Genomic DNA, 16,920 nt, shown 5'->3' on the forward strand with positions numbered 1-16,920 from the left:
TAAAAATAAATCACAGATGATGGTTTGACACGTGGGTGAAGATAGAAACATCATTGTTCGTCGCATTACCTATTTAAGCTTATCATTACGTACCGACAACACTGGAGGGTACTTTAAACGAGGATACAGTCATTAAGAATGACACCGCAAAAGGGTTATGGCAGGCATTTAAATGATCTCATTAAACTTTTATGTTAAATGTCTCATTTCTGACACGAATTTAACACTAAACTTGGCAATAAACAATATAAAGAGTTATGACATATTAATACAGAGTAAGGTCTACATTCGAATAGATTATAGCAAACAGAAGTACGCTACATTATTTATGTTTGGATTGGCGTTTCCTATCAACAATTGTATACTTAAGGTGTTACCACACCAATCTCTCGATTTGTCTATTTAGGTAAAAACTATCGATCGACGTTGACTGTTCCATGTCGACGTCAATTGATGCCATCGATCAATGGTGTGGTAACACCCTTAGATATACATACCTAAGTCCATCATGCGCTTGCTCAAGATTTAAAGAACTTCGAGCAATTACCTAAGCTAGCCAAAAATATAACCGAAAAAACTTATTTTATCAAATTACTGTACTTAACAACACTGATCAAAGCAAGAATCCCAAACTCATTACCAACTCCTAACTGAGTTTCGCAAACTTTTGTCTCACTAATGATCGAAATCAGGCCCAAAACATCAACATACAAGTTATTTTAATTTTGACGACAAAAAGTGACGGAGCCCACCAGTGGTGAAGTCCGAATTCGAACTGGCGTCTTTAGATGTTGCGTTAACGACATGAACCCCTAGGCTATCTTGCCACGGCGGGACCTGTCCCAATTTCTCAACTACATGCCATCTTAATAGGACTACGCGTATTTAACCAACTCTATTAGCGAGCAGTAAGTACGATGTGCTTGCAGCTCCTATACAAATCTCTTTCGGGATTACGATATAGCGAGAAAGATTGAACGGTAAAAGACCCGATGACGGGTGTACGCTCGTGCCGTGGTTTCAGGGACGGCCCTTAGCATATGACGTGACGTGACCCGTCCCACGTCCAGCGCTCTGCCAGAAAGCCAGGTGCAGCGGCAGACGCCGCCCAGACTGCCAAGTGCCGCAAACACGCATTTTTGAAAAATAATTACGGATTTGCGGCACTGGTGGTTGAGACTTTTGGGCCTTGGTCGTCAGACACTGACGACCTACGACCAGGGTCATATTTTACCCAAAGGCTCAGCTTAGGCATATAGCGGCGAAATTGCGGCCAGCGTTCTGGGGACTATGGCCTACATCTATGTAAATATGTACCTATTACCTATGAAGTATAAATATGTTGTTGTTGTTGTTGTCCTAAGGCACCCCAGATGTGCAAAGGGCCTTCACAGGCTCGCACCACTCCTTCCTATCTTCAGTAACCCTTCTGGCCTCGCTCCAGCTCAATCCAACCGCTCATAGCTCGGTCATTGTAAATATGTATTGTAATTAATTGATGTAATAAAAAAAAGCCCGAGAGATTGGTATTTTTTTCTTGAATATATGTCTATTTCAGTTTATCAATGCACAAGTTATCAAAACTTCCCAAACGTTGGACCAAACATTGGTAGTCCCGTTTATAATGGGAATACCACACGCTTCGTCGTTTCGGCGCCGCGCACTGCGGTACCTTGAGTACGCATGCGTGATAAAACATGCAGAAATAAACCTTATTGAAAGGCATTAAGGAGCATAACATTAAGCATGGAAAACACTTGTCACCGACAGCGTACGGCGATTGAAAGAAATGCAGTCTCATTATGTCGACATGCAAAAATATATAGAAGGGTAATTTTCGTGACTTCTTTTGTGTGGGGGAACTTTATTAGCCTTGGGCTTTATAGTTTGTCAGGTTACTTTGTATTTTTAAGCGTATTTCCGGCATTTAAAATGGATTATCAATTTATAAATAGAACCAAAATATTTACAATTTTGTTAACATTAATTCCTAGAGTTCATTTAAGCAGGCCACTGATGAGCCTTCCAAATGGATGCCGTTACAATGGATTCATCCAAATGGACGACATCCTAATATTAAACATTGTACGTTTTTGATATTCACGGACCGATTTTGGATTGCAGCCACGCTATTTGGACTGTTGAAAGGCTCGTCAGTGGCCACCTTTACGATCGTAAATAGCTAAAATATAATTTTGACATTAAAGCCATTTAAAGTAAGGGAAAATAAAACCAAATACTTAAAACCTGTGCTTTTAAATTCTTGGTTATTTAAATTATTGTCATTTAATTATTTTTGAACAAATTCAATACGAATGTCATCAAAATACTGCTGATTGACACACTGCTTCATCAAGCATAACAGCGGAGCCGTAACGTAATGTTCGAATGTCAACTGTAGTTGCGTTACTCTTCCGACGTTGTTGCTGTCTCCTCTACCTAGAATATATTATACTGAAGCGATCGACATCAAAAACAAAGCGATATGTTAAAATTTAGTTAGTGGAAAACGTTTTCCACCGAAATGGAAATTGTATGAAAAAAGTACCATTTTGTCGGCAGCTATACCTACTTCCCTCTTTAGGATGTTTTAGAACCCTACAAGAAATGTTTCTTGATTTATTCAATCCCTCATTGGGTGGAAATGGGGTTCAAGTAAAACAATAATGATTGATTATATAACCAGACAATATTGTCACGAAGGTCGCAACGGCCATAAAACATGATATCATGGCAATAACATGGAAGCACCATTAAAGCACGATACTAAAATTAGTGGTTAGAGGGTTGGTGGAAACGTAGGTTTAGCAGGAGAAGGTACTTATAGTCATTGTACTTACGGCACGATTCGGGAAATGAACTGATTCATTAGATATGAAATAGTAAGGATGACGTCCCACGGGTAATGGTACCTTATGGCGGCTGGTATTAACGCCGCTCCAATATTATTGCGGCGCTATGCGACGTAAGCGCCAACCGCCATAAGGTACCTTTTGCCGTGGAACCTCACTTATCTTTACGACGTCACTATGCATATCTAGGGAACGCACTACTTCATATCTAGGGAATCTCTAATTCATTTCCCAAATCGCGCCGTTAGTCTCCATAAGAATATTTTCAATGGTTTATTTATAAGTAAGTAGTTATAATATCTTAAAGTACCCACGTTATACAAATTATATTTTTAATAAACCTTGTGGATTGTTCATGCTCAGTTACTACTAACTACCATACCATTACCGTACGTACCTACCTATAGTTAAAACTACTAATAGACTTACTTTAGCTGGGCGTTCAAAGACGCAACGCCACCTGCAGCTTGCTAGGCACATTTACCTGGGTAGTACCTATCGACCCTAGTTACTTTTTAATATTTGACTATATGATATATATAGTACATTGTGTATTAAGGGCGGGAAATAAGAAATTACGAACGAGTGTCAATTTTAAGCCCGACGCGAAGCGAGGGCTTAAAATGTTCACGAGTTCGGAATTTCTTTACCGCCCGTGGCACACACAATGTTTTTCATCACACTTGTAAGGAAAAAAAGGAGAATTAATAAAAACAAACTTCTGTATAAAACACTTTTCCGCCCTAGGGCGAAAATTTCAATTTCCCGCCCGCAAGCCCTACGTGTAAATAAGTGTTTTTCATCACACTTGCTCGGAAAAGATTTTTTCCGCCCTAGGGCGAAAATTTCAATTTCCCGCCCGCAAGCCCTACGTGTAAATACATCTTTTCCGAGCAAGTGTGATGAAAAATATATTTCTTAATTTAAAATAACATTGAAATTATGTAAAACATTATCATATTCTTCTCATCACTATTACTTGCCACGAAAACAACAATACGTATACATATATTAGGTATGTGATTTTTATCTCTTAAGTGATTCTTTTTTCACGTTTTACTTGTTAAAAGGACCTTTTTACCTCCAACAATAGAGGTAGAACTCAGCTTGTGCGCGCAGATTTGTAACAAAGAAAATAAAAATAGGTAAGCACAACGAGACATCCCCAAAGGATTTCGGTAAAGCTACGTTTATCCTCGTAAATCCTAACACTGTTCCCACTCGACTGTAAATGCTGCTATTTTTTTCTTGAACTAAGGTACCTTACCTTAGACCCACTTGCACCATTTCACTAACCCGGAGTTAACCGGTTAAACCTGGAGTTGCCATGGTTACCAGTACAATTTGACAGTAGGTTTACGGTTTAACCGCTTAACTCCGGGTTAGTGCGTTGGTGCAAGTAAGCCTTACTTAGCGCGATTACCCAAGATGAGTCTTGGTCTCTGGCGCAATAGCACGCCACTCCGTTCTTGCACGGATTCATGGTAAAATCAGTTTTTGGCAAAAAAAAAAAATTTTGGCAGGTACAAGCTTTTATCGCTGACAGTACTTTTCTTACAACAGACAACTAATATTCATCGAGACAATTCTTAAAAGCCCTAACACAATTAGGTTACGTTGTTTCATCACAGAGTTCCTATGGCCACCTCCTGTTTCCATCATCAGATCAGCTCGATGGTACCATAATATTGCATTTTCATCAGATTTATACATGCATGCAAAATTTGAGCTCAATCGGAAACCGGGAAGTGGATCAAATTTAACTTGCAAGATTTGATTAACTACACACAGACAGACAGACAACGGTCAGGTGAAACTAAATAAAAGCTTGTAAAAACTTGCTTACAAAATTTTACGAACTACAGTTAAAAAGCGATCTGTCGCAGTATAACATAACATAGACGAAAGCATTTTAGGAAGCTATTTAAAATCTATAGATTTATATTTGTGTATACATATTATATATTATTATATCGTCGCGTCGCTTAGTACCCACAACACAAGCCTTACTGAGCTTCCTGTGGGACTAGGTCAATATGTGTAAAATTTTCCTATAATACTCGTATTTATTTATTAATTTTATTTTATTTATTTATTTACAGATTAATTTTCTTTGGTTTACCAAGTCAAGTGATAAACCAGTGGAGTATATTTGGAATCCCTTCCATCCCTTCGTCCTTCCTGTAGTGTATGCGACCCCCGGCCGCCGAGCTGTTTGGAATGGTTACGTCGTTTGAATGATATGTCATGTCAGTCAATAAATGGTAATGTCCTGGATGCATCTCGTTTACATTTATATCCCTGCAATATCCTATACACTACAGTGGCGACGAGGAAATAGCGAAGATAAATTACCTACAAGTACGTACGCGTGAGATTTAGGCCATATAATGTCGGTCGGCAAAGTAAAGGAATTCGATGTAAGGAACGGTCAATGGGCATCGTTTGTGGACAGGTTAGAGATGTATTTTCTTGCCAACGTTATTCCGGTAGACAGGAAACTCCCTACCCTGGTTGCTACGATGGGAGACGAAGCGTACGAGCTGCTCGTAAATTTAGCCAGCCCGAAAAAACCGTCTGATCTTACTTACGCACAGGTAGTGGAGCTTATGCGACAACATCTCCAGCCTAAGCCGTCCGCATTAGCAGAGAGGTACCGTTTCCGCCAGAGACGTCAGAATGCCAATGAAAATGTCACTTCCTATGTGGCGGAATTAAAAAAGTTGTCACGACATTGCGAATTCGGTGCAAATTTAAGTCGACGCGGAGCTCGACGCCATGCTGCGGGAGAACATTATCGAGCCCGTCGACTGCTCCGAGTGGGCGTCGCCGCTGGTGCCGGTCAACAAGGCTGACGGTACGCTTAGAATCTGTGCGGATTATAAGGCAACATTAAATCCGGTACTGTTGGTAGACCGCTACCCCCTCCCTAGGATAGAGGATGTGCTTGTCGGGTTAAACGGTGCTCAGTATTTTTCCAAAATAGATCTTTCTCAGGCGTATAATCAGATCGAATTAGACGAAACGAAAATGTTCACTGTCATTAATACCCACAGGGGTCTGTTTAGATACAACCGACTAGTTTTTGGGTTGTCATCCAGCGTAGGTATTTTCCAGCGTATCATGACCAATTTATTTTGCGACATTCCTAATGTGCAGGTCTTTCTGGATGACGTAATTATAGGAGGGAAAAGCAAGTCGGAGCACTTACTTGCGCTTAACGCGGTTTTTAAACGTCTAGTGGAGAATGGTTTAAAACTAAAGAAAAGTAAATGTGTCTTTTTAGCGGATGAAGTTTCATATTTAGGTTATATCGTTTCTAAAAATGGAATTAAGGCGGATAAAACTAAAATAGAGGCTATTTTGAAAATTCAACGACCGGGAAATGTAAACGAGTTACGGTCCTTTTTGGGAATGGTCAATTTCTTTGCAAAGTTCGTAAGGAATTTTAGTTACCTGCTAGTTCCGTTAAATAATTTGCTACGCAAGGGGGTCGAGTGGATTTGGGATGCCGATTGTGAGCGTTCATTTTCAGAAGTCAAAACGGCTCTGACTAGCACAGATGTCCTAGCTCACTACGATCCTAAAAAGGTTCTGATTGTGACCTGTGACGCTAGCGCTCGCGGCGTGGGCGGCGTGCTAGCGCAGCCTGGCCCGATCGGGGAGCGCCCCGTGGCATTTGCGTCACGCTCACTCACACCTGCTGAAAAAAATTACTCGCAAATCCACCGGGAAGCTTTATCGATTATCTACTGCATGAAAAAATTCCATCAGTACCTATATGGCAGGAAATTTGTCTTACGCACTGACCACAAGCCGCTTGTTTCCATTTTTGGGCCTAACGCCGGGATCCCGACAATGACAGCAAGCAGGATGCAGCGCTGGGCAGTAATTTTGTCAGCATATGACTATGAGATTGAGTACATCAAAACGAACGAAAACTGTGCTGACGGGCTGTCAAGGTTACCACCCGGTGCAGACGCTCAAGCTAGCGCGGCTGAAGTAGTTCCAGAACAAACGTATCTACACTTTGTGCAAGATGCGCTCTTATTAGACTACAGTCAGCTAAAGCGGCTTACAGCAGAAGACAACATGTTGCAAAGGTTGCTGTCCTTTATCCGCGATGGTTGGCCAGAGACGTGTGAGGTCCTTGCGATGAAGCCATACTTTAACCGGCAATCTGAATTATATGAGGAGTTAGGTTGTGTAATGTGGGGCCATAGATTAGTCGTGCCTGAAGGCTGTCGTAAACAAATTTTAGATCTTATTCACGAGCCACATATGGGTGTAGTAAAGTCGAAAGCTCTAGCGCGGAGTTACGTATGGTGGCCTGGAATATACCTTATAACGGATATGTCAGCTCTGTGCTTCGTTACGGTATCGTTATATGGGGAAATTGTGTAGAAAAGGAGAGAATATTTAGAGTACAAAAACGTTGTATCAGAGCAATTTTCAATATAAAAAATTAATGGAATCGTGCCGTCCCTACTTTATAGAACATAACATTTTGACATTTGCATGCTTGTACATTTTTGAAGCTAGTGTTTTTGTGCACAAACATAAACATCTTTTTATTCATAAACAAGATATGTGCAATCACGAGATTCGTAACCAATACAGGCATAGAATTTATAGGCCTGCTGTTAAGCTAGCTATAAATTCCAATAATTCCTATATTATGTGCATCGACATTTATAATAAGTTACCTGACGTATTTAAGGATGATAATTTGATAACATTTAAGAGAAGAATTAAAGAATGGCTGATATCGAAATGTTTTTACTCGACCAATGAGTATTTTAGGTGTGAAATAAATGAACTCTAATTAATTTTTAATGATATGCATGACTATGAAATGTACTTTGACTTACCTAATTATTATTAATTTATTTTTATTAAATTCATTAGATTTTGTAGTATATACCATGTAATAGCACTGTTTATTTGAATGGAATTAATTGTTTTGTTAGTATTAGTTTTATGTATGTGTAAATGCCTGAAAAGGTAAGATTTTAGTTATATAAGTTATTAATGAACTTAATGTGCTGTACATACTTAGCTTTAATCTATTACACAATAAATTACAATTACAATTACAAATAGATGAAGCTTTAGAACGTACGTGCCTTGCTTGCACAGTGTGCGCTGTGCACGCGGATGACCCTCCCCGCGCTACACCATGCCCCTGGAGGTGCCCTGCGCAAGCTTGGTCTAGGCTTCATTTAGATTTCATGGGCCCTATAGCGGGGAAAACGTATTTAGTAGCCGTAGATGCGACGTCCAAGTGGTTAGAGATATTTCCGGTCCCCAGTACGGCAGCCAAGTTCACTGTTAATAAACTTAGCGAGCTTTTCAGTAGGTTCGGGAACCCTAGACAAGTCGTAACTGATAACGGCCCTCCGTTTACGAGCAACGAGTTTGATAATTTTATCAAAAACGAGCGTATTGAGCACGTATTTACACCACCTTACCATCCTGCGTCTAATGGGGCCGCGGAAAATGCAGTAAAGACCTTAAAGAGGGTAATTAAAAAGGCTTTGACGGAATCCAAGGATGTTGACATGGCTTTACATACCTTCCTAAAACATTATAGGAATACTAACCATGCTAGTACTGGTGAATCTCCTGCTGCAGTTTTGCAGAAAAGACACCTTCGTACGAAGCTGGATGCTCTTAAGCCCGACTTAAACTCGGGAGTCCTAAATAATTCGCCTAATAGTGAGAGGTCAGGAGGTAGGACCTTTTCGGTAGGTCAAGATATTTGGTTCCGCCAATACCTTAAGGGGGAGAAGTGGCTACCGGGTAAGATAAGTAGCTCTAATGGACCAAGCGACTATACGGTATCCGATATTACGACCGGCAAGCACATTCACAGGCACGTCGACCAGCTGAGGAGGCGTGTAGGGACTCAACCCGTAAACCGCCCAGATACCGAGTGTTTCGCGTCGACGAGTAGGTCGCTAGCTATGCCCTTGCCTGACAGTACTCGCACGGGGTCGGATCAGTCCGAAATTCCCTCTACGTCTACGCCAACTGATGGAACAGTCCCGCTTAGCCCGGCACCAGCCGCGTACGCCACACCGACGGCAATCACACCATCGCCCGCTGTGCCGTCGCCGTCAACTTCATCCGGTGTCGCCACATCGGCCAACGAGCCGCAGACCTATTCCGTGTCTGACACCCCCGTACCGCCCGAACCTCGCCCAGTTCGTAAATGTCGACTTGATAAGGTTGTTCGTTATAAGGAGTAGTTAGTTTACTTTATTGTTAGGTATCTATTTTGTTGTAGTATCTGTTAGCTTGGCTATATGGATCTATGTTGATCTATGATCTATGTTGGAGGAACTGTAGTGTATGCGACCTCCGGCCGCCGAGCTGTTTGGAATGGTTACGTCGTTTGAATGATATGTCATGTCAGTCAATAAATGGTAATGTCCTGGATGCATCTCGTTTACATTTATATCCCTGCAATATCCTATACACTACACTTCCTTCCCTTCCATCCCTTCCATCCCTTGGAATCCGTATCAATTTTGATACACATCCGTAATATGACGTCGTTAGCGAAGTTCTAGTCAAGTGACGAAGTTTCAATGTGCCGACAAGATTTAATGGTTAGGCGTAAGTAGTGTTTGGACTTAGTGATGGAATTAGGTATAAGTATTTGTTTACTATGTTGTTTGCTGAGCTAATAAACGGGGGTTTTGGATGGAAATATTGTATATGTAACGTAAATAAATTTATAATTTATTTTTATTATCTTATTGTAATGAAAATAAAACTTGTATAGTAAAGATGACAATTTAAATAAGAATAGGTATCTATCGCTAGAAAAACATGATTATAATTATTTGTTAAGAACCTATAATTATTTTATTATAAATAATTTTAGTTTTTGTATCGCCTTGTTAAAAATCGTATTAAATTTATTTGTGTTATGTTTCTTTGGATCATGAATACAAATTTTAAAGAAAAAAAAACAAAATAAATTTAAATACTATTGATATACTAAAATGCAAACGATGCGATTGGGTCGAAATACATAAAACAGAAGGCCTACCTCGAAATTCGACCTATCGTTTCGATTACGTTATCTGCGTCTCTATTACTCTTGCGTATTCGAGCAACAGATCGGCAGATAACGAAATTACGGTTTTCGATTTTCGCAGTAGACCCTCAGGAATCCTCATGATAACCTCGTTAATAAAGTTTGTCAAGGGACTGTCTCATTTCAATCATAGACAGAGAGAATCATACTATCTTTGTTTTATACTAGTACTAGCACCCAAAAGAAAAGGATGAGTATATTTTTTTTCTTATTTACTGACAAATTTGGTTTGACCAACTATAAATATATTTAAACGCAAAAGGTACCTATACGCTCCAAGTGTCATAATTTTAATACTGCGAAGAAGAAAGTCACCCAAGGGAAATTTTCTTGATAGAAAAACTATGGAAATATGTTGGCACGTGTATACTAGAGTTTAGAATGTATCCTAAAGGACACGTAGATAAGATATATTTTAGTATTAAAACAGTATACAGATGTAGTGCGTATTAACTGCATAATTGTTTTCCATCGTATTTTCTCGGAAACGTTCGTATTTGTCATGCTACTTAAGTCAGCGTTCGTACGTTTCCTTGAAAATACGATGGAAATTATGCAATACATCTGTAATATTGATACTTGGGTAATGACAAATCAGACAATATTAGTGCAGATAGAATCGTTTTAAATGAAAGCTTCCATTGTATGGCGATGGTTACGGCTCGGCAACGACATTGTGCGACTGGCGACGGCAGCGGCGACAACCATAGGTTGGAGCGAGACACAGCGATCGGACCTTTCATTCCCACATATGGTTGCCACCGCCGCGAACTGTTAGGTTCCTGTGACTCTTAAACCTAAATGGCATTTTTCCAATTTTCAACCTCTACAGTTACGTAAAACTTCTTCTTCCTGCTAGACCTTTTCCCATATTGTCGTGTATAAAAAATATTAATGTTTTAGTGTGTGTTGTAGTGAATAAAAAATAATAAGGTTTTAAATGTTTAAATAATTAATGGGAAAATGCCTCGGATGAGATCCGCAGTAAAACATTGGACTATTGGAGTACAAGGGTCCTCTTGTTATTCTAACCTGGTTAATGGGAACTTGGTAGGGTATTGAAAAGATAAAACCATCTATCTGACATGCAATTTAATATACCCCGCTAAATAATTACAAGGCACTCCGCTTCGGGGCGGGCGCTATTCAAAACACAATTTGTTTCTATAAGCCGTTGGCGGCTGTGGGGTGACACTATGGCAATTCTTAACCTACGATCGCGAGACGGGCGAGACGCGGAGTTTTGGCCAAAACCTAAAACGAAAGTCTAGTGCACTCACGGATACCGGGTGTAGCTTTCATCCTGGAACTTAGCGTAGCAGACAGATCGACGTAGATCAGCGGCGGGCGTTCATCGAGCCCCAGCTGTGACAAGCTAAGGCGAGAACAACCCGCGGCGCTCGGACTTTCACGGGAAGGACCCGCACGAAGACACCTTGGAGTCGTCGGACGGCAGCATAGCCATCCGACACGCGGCCTGCAGATCGAGGCCGCGTCCTACGGCGTGGAAGCAGCGTCAACATGACGCTCAGCAAAATCGGGGACGCGCAACAGCGCGCCAGGGAACACGATCACCAACCGTGCTCATGTCCATCGGCGACACGGGACGCACTAAATAAATAACGCGCACAATTCACACACAGCGACATACGCACTTTACAAATCGGTCTCCTACCAGACGGACCAGGCGGCGGAAGGAGACGAGTCGACTCCTCTCAACCTTCAATTAGGAGCCATCCACATGCTAGCGTATTCCCATTCCAAGTCTAAGTGACAGTCTGAAATCTTTACGTTGCGTTTCGATTCACATCAACACATTAAACGTCAAACCAACTTAGACCTTTTCCAAATCAAATGATTCTCGAAAAATGTAAATGCTCATTAATACTTGTAATATTCTAAGTGGTTAATAATAATTACTAATAATTACATTTTTATCGTACGTTTTCTACCTTGTTTCATTCAGAATACCTTCCTTCCGATGCGGTAACTAAACGCATAATTTATTTTCTGACAGTTCATCTGTCACAAATCTCAACTCATTGACACCGTCAAAATCGTCATTTATGTTTCATAAAAATTCCGAAAACGATTCTAAAATACAAATTAAATTAGGATGTGACCTACTTGGGCAGTTAGGATGGATCACGAGGATCATTTTGATATGCGTGAAGCCAGGTTTGGTTCAACAACCTCTGCACAATCTGGGTGACAAGTTCCGTTCGAGTGGCATGCTCTTTGGACTTGTTTCTTCGAAACCAGTTAGCCAGGAGACAGGATATGTTAATCAACCTGCAGCTAGGAAGGTACGTTACAGTTTTACATAAGTGTCATACTCTGGTGTATGTTATTCTGTCGAAAATGCGACACTAATGTTGTATAGGTCACGTTGTATGAGGAAGTATATGTTTGGTATAGGAAATTATGTAGCATCGCTACAATATATAGAGTTCCCATTTACTTGGGGTCGGCCTTTCTTGTCCTTAATTTCCATCTAGCGCGGTCTTGCGCTACGTCTTTATTTAAGAGCCAACAGGAGTGGTAATTTCTCCATACAAACGTACTCGACTGTTTCCTCCGCGGGTTTTGATGCTAGAGCAATGATTTTTTCAAGACAGATTAATATTGTCAATATCTGTGTCGGACCGTTTTGCTTTTTTGATATTTTTGTTTTCTAAGGCGCTAGAGCCCTTCAAAAATATATGCCGCAATAAGAGGCGTAGTATTCAAAACTGATATCAATTAGCCAAAAAAGCAAAACGGTCCGACACATATAATTTCATAATCATTTAGATTTCCAAATTTGGTTACGATTGGTTAAGTTTTAGAGGAGGAAACAGTCGAGTACGAAACCTCGATTTTTGAGATTTTTAAGCAGGATTTTTCGCCTTGTCCTTATCGCACTAGTTTTAGAAGCCGCTTCCATTAGTGAGACGGGTATATTTACCTAAAATATTTAAAACTCAGCTCCTGTTTCGTCTTAAATAAGCTTCTAGGTCTTTTTCAACCGTCGTCCACCAGATGGTTGGTGTTCTGCCTGAGTTGCGTTGTTTCATTTACTTATGATCTTCTGAACGCCTTTGGACGTGACCATATACCATCTTACGTAAAACGTGACTACTCTATAGTTACGTAAAACGTGACTAATTTGGCCTTATTTGTTTTCTTAATCTCAAAACCTAGTGAGCTCAAGACTGCACCGATTATTTTCCAACATGGCAATATTATGCGTGACACACGCACGCTTTTAATTAGTTTCCGTGGCAACATCGTATTCGTGCAAATGTTGACTGAAAAATTTGGAGTCGTTAAATTGTATTATTTTTATGGCCAATTATAGTAGTAGGTACTACATATTGTTTTGACACATTTTATTAAGAGGAAATAATAATTATTGGTTATTTTTCCATAGAAGTATTTTCGATATTGTCCTATCTGGATTTTGGCCCTAGATATATTTTTTTATATGAATTCAATATAAAAAAATATCATCTGGGGCCAAAACCTCCTGGGATGGAGCGTCCGTCCGTCCGTCCGTCCGTCCGTCTGTCACCAGGCTGTATCTCACGAACCGTGATAGCTAGACAGTTGAAATTTTCACAGATGATGTATTTCTGTTGCCGCGCTATAACAACAAATACTAAAAACAGAATAAAATAAAGATTTTTTTTTTTGCTTTTTTTTGTTGTTTTTTTTTCATTGTGGGACGGAACCCTTCGTGCGCGAGTCTGACTCGCACTTGCCCGGTTTTTTTATCTTTCACTTCTCTAGTATTAAGTATTTTTTTTTTTATATTATGAATGGGCTTACTAATGGCCACAGACTAGCCGAGGTGTAGACGTGGCCTACGATGGAGCGAGCTCGCCCAGAAGGTGCCTGTTCACTCTTGATTTGAAGGTTAATGTTCAAGTTTCACAGCCTTTCACGAAGCATAAATATTTATCTTTGTCTCAAGAGTAATAATTTGAACATTTCAACCGTATTTTACCTCTGACATCATAATTCTACGCTCCGTTTCATTTTCAGCATAAAATGATTGATGAAAACACCGTGAAATTGCGTCGCAAAATTATGTTTGAAGGATGGCATTAAAAACCAATCAGTGCTCTACTTTCACAGAAAAAACGACCTATATTTTGTGCAAAAAGTACATAAAGTACTCAAGTAAGTAGTAAAGTAGTAAGTAGTGATAATTTATCACTATTATTCACTTATTCGGATTTCGAGATAATCACAAGATGTAGAGACGATTTAGAGATCAACTAGATCTACAGTAGATATCGACTAGATGTGACTTGGATATCTAAGTCATAACTTGTCGAAATCGTTCAAGAGGACCTCCCGAATCGGGGAAACGTCAAATTTGACATATCTATCTTATAGTATGAATCAAGCGATCTGAGCTAGTTCACTCAAAGAGTCTCAAGAATACAATACCATTGAGTGGTAAACCACAAATTAGGATAATCCCCTCGTAGTAAAAGCAGATTATAACCGCCTTGAAATGTTAGTATAGATTAACGACTCTATTTCTTTAAACAATAGACTACAAAATACACTAACTAAATAATGGCTAACCCAACTTTTTTTTGCATTTAACAACCATCGACACCTGTCGTGGCTAAGGTGCATGTGACTTTCCAAAAGATTGAATATGATATTATCTTTTTAAACCATTTTAACCCCATTCAACACGACATAAGGTTTAGAATTCAATATAAATGCAGTGTACTTCTAACTTATTTTGTAAGTAAATTGGTTGGCGCCTACGAGAACAAAAGCAGATAATAGGATTGTAATAGAACAATGCCATTGTTAGTACAGGTAAGTGAACAAGATCAGTTCAAAAAATTTTACCTATACAAATATCTTTAAATTATCCATATCGTAACTTGTTGAAGTCTAGTAGAAATCTAATTCATTTTTCGAATCGAGCCGTTAGCACCTTTGCATTCAAACTTCTATGCAGGGGTTACCTTTTCTCTGGAGCTGACTGTACCTTGGTTGTTACCTATTAACATTATACATATTAACAATGCTAATGCTAAATAAATTTATTAGCACGAATGATGTTGCTGCGTCACCTAAAATGGATTAAAACCAATGCAATGTACCGAATCAATTACATAAATTAAAATCAAACCGTCGCATTCAATATCTGAACTCCCAGAAGCTTGCTTAATGAGCATCGCAACAGACAGCCAGTCGAACCCGGCTTATTAACTTAAGTAATATACGCCAGTCGTGACACCGCAAACCTATTTACTCAGTATTGATTGAGTAAGATATTGGTTTCCCAAAGGTACAATAAAATAAAAATATACAAATCCTCTTTATTGCACAACCTCAATAAAACATTAAACATTAAAGGTACCTATTATTATCTGATGTGCATTTATGTACAATTAAACCGGACTAATCCCAATAAGGCCTAGTTTACCCTCTGGGTTGGAAGGTCAGATGGCAGTCGCTTTCGTAAAACTGGTGCCTACGTCAAATCATGGAATTAGTTGTCAAGCGGACCCCAGGCTCCCATGAGCCGTGGCAGAATGCCGGGATAACGCGAGGAAGAAGAAGAAGAAGAGGAAGGTACCTAGCAGTGGCGGCGGGTCCATAAAAGCCGATTACCACCGGCTTGCCTATTTTTGGACGTTTGAGCAGAGTTGTAAAGGAAATATGTAAGCCAAATTAGCCCCGGCTTGCCTATGGATATGTTTGACGCGCCGCCACTGGTACCTAGTATTATATTATAAGTATCTACTACTTAAAAGTTTCTTTAAGTTAGTTTCTTGTAAAATTTTCTATTTTTATTTATTTATTATTTAAATACATTTACACGGCATCACAGCATAATGCCAATACGCATAAATAAATAAACAAATAAACTGTACTACGATTTTACCATTTCATTAGTGACAGAATTCGAACGCCATCCTTAGTTGAAAAAAACAAGTGTTTTGAATAATATACTCCGCATTGCAGTGATCATAAAGATCCCAATGTATCTTGGTAGGACTGGCATCGCAATATTTAGCAGCTGTGTTACCGAGTCCCAATTTTATGACAGCGATAGATACGGGCCTTATGCACGAAAAGCCATAAACTTTATTGAAATGAAAACAATAAGGTTAGGTAGTTTCAATAAGATTTTACAATAATTAGGATCAAAGTTGATATATTATACAATTTTTTTAAGTACATTATCATTCGAGGTGTGTTTAATACAAAGCACAAAATCAAAGGATAAGGTTGAGACTTTCTAACCAAAGATAACAGACAGCTAAAACCCGAAAAGTAGTACAAAACATTGAAGGCAAAAATTGGCGCACCATTTTTCGATTACTTAGCTTAGACAGATGTATAATGAAGCCTCGTAAACATCAGCTGCCAGTAAGCTGGCCGCGTAGCCAAGATGCCGATCGCTTACGCTCCGTAGCGATCGAAACGCAACTGTCACTGTCGCACTTATATGGAAGAGTGATAGAGAGACATAATGCTTTTCGTTGTCGAAGCGATAGCGATTGTAACCTTGGCTAGGCCGGCTGCTCGTAAACATCGTCTAGTGGATTGAGGAACAGAAGCCATTTTTAGTAGTAAATCAGTTTTCTTAATACGAGTATCAACACCAAAGACTACACACTCGTACAATGCATTGCTAGATGAATGGCCTATTGACTTTGTAAGCTCACCAGCAAACCGGTGCCAGTAATTGACAGCCGGCATTGCTTGAGCTATTGTTTCGCTTCCTCAGGCGTGAATAATCCAGCTTGACTGTTCAGAATGGCGCTTAGACATCGCATTGATATTGTCGAAGCGTAAAGCGCAATGCGAAGCAAGATACTTAGTCGTTTGATGTTATCAGGCCAGAACTTGATTTAAGATAAAATATATTCTTTAAAGAGTTCTAAGATGCTGAAAGATTTGAGTATTCAATCGAGCAGAGCCTTGAGTATTCGCAGC

At 39.6% G+C, this 16,920-nt stretch overlaps 1 protein-coding gene across 4 annotated transcripts in view; it reads left to right on the forward strand.

The window, feature by feature from the left end:
- The window catches only part of LOC134664305 (uncharacterized), a 91,185-nt gene that overhangs the window by 50,009 nt on the left and 24,256 nt on the right, over nucleotides 1-16,920 (forward strand). The gene's annotated exons all lie outside the window — the stretch shown is intronic.

Source organism: Cydia fagiglandana, chromosome 5 (genome assembly GCF_963556715.1).
Source record: "Cydia fagiglandana chromosome 5, ilCydFagi1.1, whole genome shotgun sequence".
NCBI classification, from domain to species: domain Eukaryota; kingdom Metazoa; phylum Arthropoda; class Insecta; order Lepidoptera; family Tortricidae; genus Cydia; species Cydia fagiglandana.